Source organism: Ctenocephalides felis, unplaced genomic scaffold (genome assembly GCF_003426905.1).
Source record: "Ctenocephalides felis isolate EL2017-DRISC unplaced genomic scaffold, ASM342690v1 CF-g0.4_SCAFFOLD_00852, whole genome shotgun sequence".
Classification (NCBI taxonomy): Eukaryota; Metazoa; Arthropoda; class Insecta; order Siphonaptera; family Pulicidae; genus Ctenocephalides; species Ctenocephalides felis.
The window spans coordinates 5,001-14,257 of record NW_020537006.1 but is presented as its reverse complement, the minus strand read 5'-3'; the positions used below and the strand labels follow the sequence as shown (position 1 = coordinate 14,257).

At 45.5% G+C, this 9,257-nt stretch overlaps 3 non-coding genes across 3 annotated transcripts; all 3 read left to right on the top strand.

The window, feature by feature from the left end:
- Nucleotides 1-281: 281 nt before the first annotated feature.
- Nucleotides 282-2,208, top strand: LOC113365285. The gene has a single exon (XR_003366204.1). It is a non-coding gene; the product is annotated as a small subunit ribosomal RNA (ribosomal RNA).
- A 1,259-nt stretch (nucleotides 2,209-3,467) lies between these two features.
- Nucleotides 3,468-5,394, top strand: LOC113365284. The gene has a single exon (XR_003366203.1). It is a non-coding gene; the product is annotated as a small subunit ribosomal RNA (ribosomal RNA).
- Nucleotides 5,395-8,995: 3,601 nt separating this feature from the next.
- LOC113365283 lies at nucleotides 8,996-9,150 on the top strand. The gene has a single exon (XR_003366202.1). It is a non-coding gene; the product is annotated as a 5.8S ribosomal RNA (ribosomal RNA).
- Nucleotides 9,151-9,257: the final 107 nt, after the last annotated feature.

Genomic DNA, 9,257 nt, shown 5'->3' with positions numbered 1-9,257 from the left:
AGACTGTTTGAAATTAACTGGGTCTGCGGACCGCAAATTTCATGTACGGACCGCCGTTTCGACGGTTGTTAAAGGTCTAGCCTCTGTGTAAGCGCAGAATATATAAAATATCAAGTCGCGATGTAAACTGTTCGTCATGTCCAGGGAATATCGTACGACTCAGATATATATATGTAAGAAAATTCGTTGTTTAGAAATATTCATCGAACTTTTCTATACAAAGTGTGGTCTCTCGGGTGACGCCGAGGGACATTTACGCACTATGCTATTATATATATAGCACCCTGGTTGATCCTGCCAGTAGTATATGCTTGTCTCAAAGATTAAGCCATGCATGTCTCAGTGCAAGCCACATTAAGGTGAAACCGCGAATGGCTCATTACATCAGTTATGGTTCCTTAGATCGTACCCACATTACTTGGATAACTGTGGTAATTCTAGAGCTAATACATGCAAATAGAGTTCCGACCAGAGATGGAAGGAATGCTTTTATTAGATCAAAACCAATCGGTGGCGGGCTTGCCTTGCTCACCGTTTGACTTGGTGACTCTGAATAACTTTGTGCCGATCGCACGGTCTAGTACCGGCGACGCATCTTTCAAATGTCTGCCTTATCAACTGTCGATGGTAGTTTCTGCGACTACCATGGTTGTTACGGGTAACGGGGAATCAGGGTTCGATTCCGGAGAGGGAGCCTGAGAAACGGCTACCACATCCAAGGAAGGCAGCAGGCGCGCAAATTACCCACTCCCGGCACGGGGAGGTAGTGACGAAAAATAACGATACGGGACTCATCCGAGGCCCCGTAATCGGAATGAGTACACTTTAAATCCTTTAACGAGGATCTATTAGAGGGCCAGTCTGGTGCCAGCAGCCGCGGTAATTCCAGCTCTAATAGCGTATATTAAAGTTGTTGCGGTTAAAAAGCTCGTAGTTGAATCTGTGTCCCACACTGTCGGTTCACCGCTCGCGGTGTTCAACTGGCATGTCTGTGGGACGTCCTACCGGTGGGCTTAGCCCGTAAAAAGGCGGCCCAACTCAAAATCCTACCAAGGTGCTCTTCACCGAGTGTCGAGGTGGGCCGGTACGTTTACTTTGAACAAATTAGAGTGCTTAAAGCAGGCTCATTCGCCTGAATATTGTGTGCATGGAATAATGGAATAGGACCTCGGTTCTATTTTGTTGGTTTTCGGAATTCCGAGGTAATGATTAATAGGGACAACTGGGGGCATTCGTATTGCGACGTTAGAGGTGAAATTCTTGGATCGTCGCAAGACGGACAGAAGCGAAAGCATTTGCCAAATGTGTTTTCATCAATCAAGAACGAAAGTTAGAGGTTCGAAGGCGATCAGATACCGCCCTAGTTCTAACCATAAACGATGCCAGCTAGCGATCCGCCGAAGTTCCTCCGATGACTCGGCGGGCAGCTTCCGGGAAACCAAAGCTTTTGGGTTCCGGGGGAAGTATGGTTGCAAAGCTGAAACTTAAAGGAATTGACGGAAGGGCACTACAAGGAGTGGAGCCTGCGGCTTAATTTGACTCAACACGGGAAACCTCACCAGGTCCAGACACCGGAAGGATTGACAGATTGAGAGCTCTTTCTTGATTCGGTGGGTGGTGGTGCATGGCCGTTCTTAGTTGGTGGAGTGATTTGTCTGGTTAATTCTGATAACGAACGAGACTCTAGCCTGCTAAATAGACGTACTTTCTGGTATCGCAAAGACCCTCCGCTTCGGCTTCGGTCGTTGTTGGTTGTGGTTCTCACTACCGGCGTACAAATATATCTTCTTAGAGGGACAGGCGACATTTAGTCGCACGAAATTGAGCAATAACAGGTCTGTGATGCCCTTAGATGTTCTGGGCCGCACGCGCGCTACACTGAAGAGATCAGCAGGTTTTCCTTGGCCGAAAGGTCCGGGTAATCCGTTGAAGCCTCTTCGTGCTAGGGATTGGGGCTTGCAATTCTTCCCCATGAACGAGGAATTCCTAGTAAGCGCGAGTCATAAGCTTGCGTTGATTATGTCCCTGCCCTTTGTACACACCGCCCGTCGCTACTACCGATTGAATTATTTAGTGAGGTCTTCGGACCGGTGCGCGGCAGCGTTTCGACATTGCCGATGTTGCTGGGAAGATAACCAAACTTGATTATTTAGAGGAAGTAAAAGTCGTAACAAGGTTTCCGTAGGTGAACCTGCGGAAGGATCATTAACGTACATTTACTATTAAGTGAATGAAACGTGTGCTATATGTCGCAATATAATGTTGCAGACTAAATGTTGTGCGCTCCCATAGTATAATATACTGTGGGCAAAAGCCTCTGGCAATGATCATTCGTTTCATTAACGTTTGACCGGAGCTAGTCGCAAAATATTGCGCAGTGTGCAAAAGCAGCGTGACGCAGTTTACAACCGCTTAGCGCTCTTATGCATTGTGTGAGAGCACTGCCATGTATATCTGCTCGGTATCGCCAGATGCCTGAGCGAATGACGAAGTTCGTTGTGAAAACGGCGTTCTTTTTGAATATTATACTTTAAACGCATAGCTCAATCAATTCTTTGGGCGCTAGATGAAAGTCTAGTGTTTTAAAGTCGATTGTAGTAAACGCTTGCGTTAGTATTCTATATACTCTGCACATTTTATTCAAATTGTGCGAATTTGAACATTCGCTTCATTGCGTTGTTTTAAGAAAATGAAAAATCAGCGAAAGCAGATTTTTCAATCTCACACACAGTGAAATATTCGTATTTCAATTTTAAAGCGAGGACGTTTGTTTTTGGACCACAACGTGCTCTAAAATTGCTAAAGTGGTTGCGCGTCCTAGAGAATTTATTTTCTTGCGACCCGCCATATAGCCTGTCCAGACCATCGCGGTGATGGTTCGCACGGTAACCCGAGGCGACCCGTCGCTGCAGGTCAAACTGTCGTAGACCGTGTCTAGAATAATATACGCCGTATATGTTTGGATGTCGGTTTACGGCCGGGTTCTGGACCTTATTTATAAGTGTTCAACCATACTGTACAGCATATCCGCGGGCATGTGTCGTTGACGCAAAGACTCTTATGCGGAAAATAAAATATACAAATGCAATCAACTCAATACTCTCCGAGCGAGAATAAAAGTTAGTTATAACGATGAATTCTTATAATGAATTCGCCCCGACGTTTTCAATCTAACGAAGGGTAAAGAGACTGTTTGAAATTAACTGGGTCTGCGGACCGCAAATTTCATGTACGGACCGCCGTTTCGACGGTTGTTAAAGGTCTAGCCTCTGTGTAAGCGCAGAATATATAAAATATCAAGTCGCGATGTAAACTGTTCGTCATGTCCAGGGAATATCGTACGACTCAGATATATATATGTAAGAAAATTCGTTGTTTAGAAATATTCATCGAACTTTTCTATACAAAGTGTGGTCTCTCGGGTGACGCCGAGGGACATTTACGCACTATGCTATTATATATATAGCACCCTGGTTGATCCTGCCAGTAGTATATGCTTGTCTCAAAGATTAAGCCATGCATGTCTCAGTGCAAGCCACATTAAGGTGAAACCGCGAATGGCTCATTACATCAGTTATGGTTCCTTAGATCGTACCCACATTACTTGGATAACTGTGGTAATTCTAGAGCTAATACATGCAAATAGAGTTCCGACCAGAGATGGAAGGAATGCTTTTATTAGATCAAAACCAATCGGTGGCGGGCTTGCCTTGCTCACCGTTTGACTTGGTGACTCTGAATAACTTTGTGCCGATCGCACGGTCTAGTACCGGCGACGCATCTTTCAAATGTCTGCCTTATCAACTGTCGATGGTAGTTTCTGCGACTACCATGGTTGTTACGGGTAACGGGGAATCAGGGTTCGATTCCGGAGAGGGAGCCTGAGAAACGGCTACCACATCCAAGGAAGGCAGCAGGCGCGCAAATTACCCACTCCCGGCACGGGGAGGTAGTGACGAAAAATAACGATACGGGACTCATCCGAGGCCCCGTAATCGGAATGAGTACACTTTAAATCCTTTAACGAGGATCTATTAGAGGGCCAGTCTGGTGCCAGCAGCCGCGGTAATTCCAGCTCTAATAGCGTATATTAAAGTTGTTGCGGTTAAAAAGCTCGTAGTTGAATCTGTGTCCCACACTGTCGGTTCACCGCTCGCGGTGTTCAACTGGCATGTCTGTGGGACGTCCTACCGGTGGGCTTAGCCCGTAAAAAGGCGGCCCAACTCAAAATCCTACCAAGGTGCTCTTCACCGAGTGTCGAGGTGGGCCGGTACGTTTACTTTGAACAAATTAGAGTGCTTAAAGCAGGCTCATTCGCCTGAATATTGTGTGCATGGAATAATGGAATAGGACCTCGGTTCTATTTTGTTGGTTTTCGGAATTCCGAGGTAATGATTAATAGGGACAACTGGGGGCATTCGTATTGCGACGTTAGAGGTGAAATTCTTGGATCGTCGCAAGACGGACAGAAGCGAAAGCATTTGCCAAATGTGTTTTCATCAATCAAGAACGAAAGTTAGAGGTTCGAAGGCGATCAGATACCGCCCTAGTTCTAACCATAAACGATGCCAGCTAGCGATCCGCCGAAGTTCCTCCGATGACTCGGCGGGCAGCTTCCGGGAAACCAAAGCTTTTGGGTTCCGGGGGAAGTATGGTTGCAAAGCTGAAACTTAAAGGAATTGACGGAAGGGCACTACAAGGAGTGGAGCCTGCGGCTTAATTTGACTCAACACGGGAAACCTCACCAGGTCCAGACACCGGAAGGATTGACAGATTGAGAGCTCTTTCTTGATTCGGTGGGTGGTGGTGCATGGCCGTTCTTAGTTGGTGGAGTGATTTGTCTGGTTAATTCTGATAACGAACGAGACTCTAGCCTGCTAAATAGACGTACTTTCTGGTATCGCAAAGACCCTCCGCTTCGGCTTCGGTCGTTGTTGGTTGTGGTTCTCACTACCGGCGTACAAATATATCTTCTTAGAGGGACAGGCGACATTTAGTCGCACGAAATTGAGCAATAACAGGTCTGTGATGCCCTTAGATGTTCTGGGCCGCACGCGCGCTACACTGAAGAGATCAGCAGGTTTTCCTTGGCCGAAAGGTCCGGGTAATCCGTTGAAGCCTCTTCGTGCTAGGGATTGGGGCTTGCAATTCTTCCCCATGAACGAGGAATTCCTAGTAAGCGCGAGTCATAAGCTTGCGTTGATTATGTCCCTGCCCTTTGTACACACCGCCCGTCGCTACTACCGATTGAATTATTTAGTGAGGTCTTCGGACCGGTGCGCGGCAGCGTTTCGACATTGCCGATGTTGCTGGGAAGATAACCAAACTTGATTATTTAGAGGAAGTAAAAGTCGTAACAAGGTTTCCGTAGGTGAACCTGCGGAAGGATCATTAACGTACATTTACTATTAAGTGAATGAAACGTGTGCTATATGTCGCAATATAATGTTGCAGACTAAATGTTGTGCGCTCCCATAGTATAATATACTGTGGGCAAAAGCCTCTGGCAATGATCATTCGTTTCATTAACGTTTGACCGGAGCTAGTCGCAAAATATTGCGCAGTGTGCAAAAGCAGCGTGACGCAGTTTACAACCGCTTAGCGCTCTTATGCATTGTGTGAGAGCACTGCCATGTATATCTGCTCGGTATCGCCAGATGCCTGAGCGAATGACGAAGTTCGTTGTGAAAACGGCGTTCTTTTTGAATATTATACTTTAAACGCATAGCTCAATCAATTCTTTGGGCGCTAGATGAAAGTCTAGTGTTTTAAAGTCGATTGTAGTAAACGCTTGCGTTAGTATTCTATATACTCTGCACATTTTATTCAAATTGTGCGAATTTGAACATTCGCTTCATTGCGTTGTTTTAAGAAAATGAAAAATCAGCGAAAGCAGATTTTTCAATCTCACACACAGTGAAATATTCGTATTTCAATTTTAAAGCGAGGACGTTTGTTTTTGGACCACAACGTGCTCTAAAATTGCTAAAGTGGTTGCGCGTCCTAGAGAATTTATTTTCTTGCGACCCGCCATATAGCCTGTCCAGACCATCGCGGTGATGGTTCGCACGGTAACCCGAGGCGACCCGTCGCTGCAGGTCAAACTGTCGTAGACCGTGTCTAGAATAATATACGCCGTATATGTTTGGATGTCGGTTTACGGCCGGGTTCTGGACCTTATTTATAAGTGTTCAACCATACTGTACAGCATATCCGCGGGCATGTGTCGTTGACGCAAAGACTCTTATGCGGAAAATAAAATATACAAATGCAATCAACTCAATACTCTCCGAGCGAGAATAAAAGTTAGTTATAACGATGAATTCTTATAATGAATTCGCCCCGACGTTTTCAATCTAACGAAGGGTAAAGAGACTGTTTGAAATTAACTGGGTCTGCGGACCGCAAATTTCATGTACGGACCGCCGTTTCGACGGTTGTTAAAGGTCTAGCCTCTGTGTAAGCGCAGAATATATAAAATATCAAGTCGCGATGTAAACTGTTCGTCATGTCCAGGGAATATCGTACGACTCAGATATATATATGTAAGAAAATTCGTTGTTTAGAAATATTCATCGAACTTTTCTATACAAAGTGTGGTCTCTCGGGTGACGCCGAGGGACATTTACGCACTATGCTATTATATATATAGCACCCTGGTTGATCCTGCCAGTAGTATATGCTTGTCTCAAAGATTAAGCCATGCATGTCTCAGTGCAAGCCACATTAAGGTGAAACCGCGAATGGCTCATTACATCAGTTATGGTTCCTTAGATCGTACCCACATTACTTGGATAACTGTGGTAATTCTAGAGCTAATACATGCAAATAGAGTTCCGACCAGAGATGGAAGGAATGCTTTTATTAGATCAAAACCAATCGGTGGCGGGCTTGCCTTGCTCACCGTTTGACTTGGTGACTCTGAATAACTTTGTGCCGATCGCACGGTCTAGTACCGGCGACGCATCTTTCAAATGTCTGCCTTATCAACTGTCGATGGTAGTTTCTGCGACTACCATGGTTGTTACGGGTAACGGGGAATCAGGGTTCGATTCCGGAGAGGGAGCCTGAGAAACGGCTACCACATCCAAGGAATATATATATAGCCCGTAAAAAGGCGGCCCAACTCAAAATCCTACCAAGGTGCTCTTCACCGAGTGTCGAGGTGGGCCGGTACGTTTACTTTGAACAAATTAGAGTGCTTAAAGCAGGCTCATTCGCCTGAATATTGTGTGCATGGAATAATGGAATAGGACCTCGGTTCTATTTTGTTGGTTTTCGGAATTCCGAGGTAATGATTAATAGGGACAACTGGGGGCATTCGTATTGCGACGTTAGAGGTGAAATTCTTGGATCGTCGCAAGACGGACAGAAGCGAAAGCATTTGCCAAATGTGTTTTCATCAATCAAGAACGAAAGTTAGAGGTTCGAAGGCGATCAGATACCGCCCTAGTTCTAACCATAAACGATGCCAGCTAGCGATCCGCCGAAGTTCCTCCGATGACTCGGCGGGCAGCTTCCGGGAAACCAAAGCTTTTGGGTTCCGGGGGAAGTATGGTTGCAAAGCTGAAACTTAAAGGAATTGACGGAAGGGCACTACAAGGAGTGGAGCCTGCGGCTTAATTTGACTCAACACGGGAAACCTCACCAGGTCCAGACACCGGAAGGATTGACAGATTGAGAGCTCTTTCTTGATTCGGTGGGTGGTGGTGCATGGCCGTTCTTAGTTGGTGGAGTGATTTGTCTGGTTAATTCTGATAACGAACGAGACTCTAGCCTGCTAAATAGACGTACTTTCTGGTATCGCAAAGACCCTCCGCTTCGGCTTCGGTCGTTGTTGGTTGTGGTTCTCACTACCGGCGTACAAATATATCTTCTTAGAGGGACAGGCGACATTTAGTCGCACGAAATTGAGCAATAACAGGTCTGTGATGCCCTTAGATGTTCTGGGCCGCACGCGCGCTACACTGAAGAGATCAGCAGGTTTTCCTTGGCCGAAAGGTCCGGGTAATCCGTTGAAGCCTCTTCGTGCTAGGGATTGGGGCTTGCAATTCTTCCCCATGAACGAGGAATTCCTAGTAAGCGCGAGTCATAAGCTTGCGTTGATTATGTCCCTGCCCTTTGTACACACCGCCCGTCGCTACTACCGATTGAATTATTTAGTGAGGTCTTCGGACCGGTGCGCGGCAGCGTTTCGACATTGCCGATGTTGCTGGGAAGATAACCAAACTTGATTATTTAGAGGAAGTAAAAGTCGTAACAAGGTTTCCGTAGGTGAACCTGCGGAAGGATCATTAACGTACATTTACTATTAAGTGAATGAAACGTGTGCTATATGTCGCAATATAATGTTGCAGACTAAATGTTGTGCGCTCCCATAGTATAATATACTGTGGGCAAAAGCCTCTGGCAATGATCATTCGTTTCATTAACGTTTGACCGGAGCTAGTCGCAAAATATTGCGCAGTGTGCAAAAGCAGCGTGACGCAGTTTACAACCGCTTAGCGCTCTTATGCATTGTGTGAGAGCACTGCCATGTATATCTGCTCGGTATCGCCAGATGCCTGAGCGAATGACGAAGTTCGTTGTGAAAACGGCGTTCTTTTTGAATATTATACTTTAAACGCATAGCTCAATCAATTCTTTGGGCGCTAGATGAAAGTCTAGTGTTTTAAAGTCGATTGTAGTAAACGCTTGCGTTAGTATTCTATATACTCTGCACATTTTATTCAAATTGTGCGAATTTGAACATTCGCTTCATTGCGTTGTTTTAAGAAAATGAAAAATCAGCGAAAGCAGATTTTTCAATCTCACACACAGTGAAATATTCATATTTCAATTTTGAAACGAGATTTTGTATCTCGGACCGAAACGCGAAAGCTTTACGGTGTACTAATTGTAACCATAATAATCATACTAGTTTCAGAATCGCCCGAGTTATCTTAAACGATTTCGAGGGGATCACGATCGAAACATGTATAAATATATATAAAATCACCCTGAACGGTGGATCACTTGGCTCGTGGGTCGATGAAGAACGCAGCTAATTGCGCGTCGACATGTGAACTGCAGGATACATGAACATTGACATTTCGAACGCACATTGCGGTCCTCGGATACTGTTCCCGGACCACCTCTGGCTGAGAGTCGTATAACATTACCAGACTGCCGCTTGCTTTAAACGGCTTGCCGGCGAATGATGGAGTTTCGCGTAAATGCGTGCTCTTAAATAATTCACTCAACGTGTGAGCCAGTCC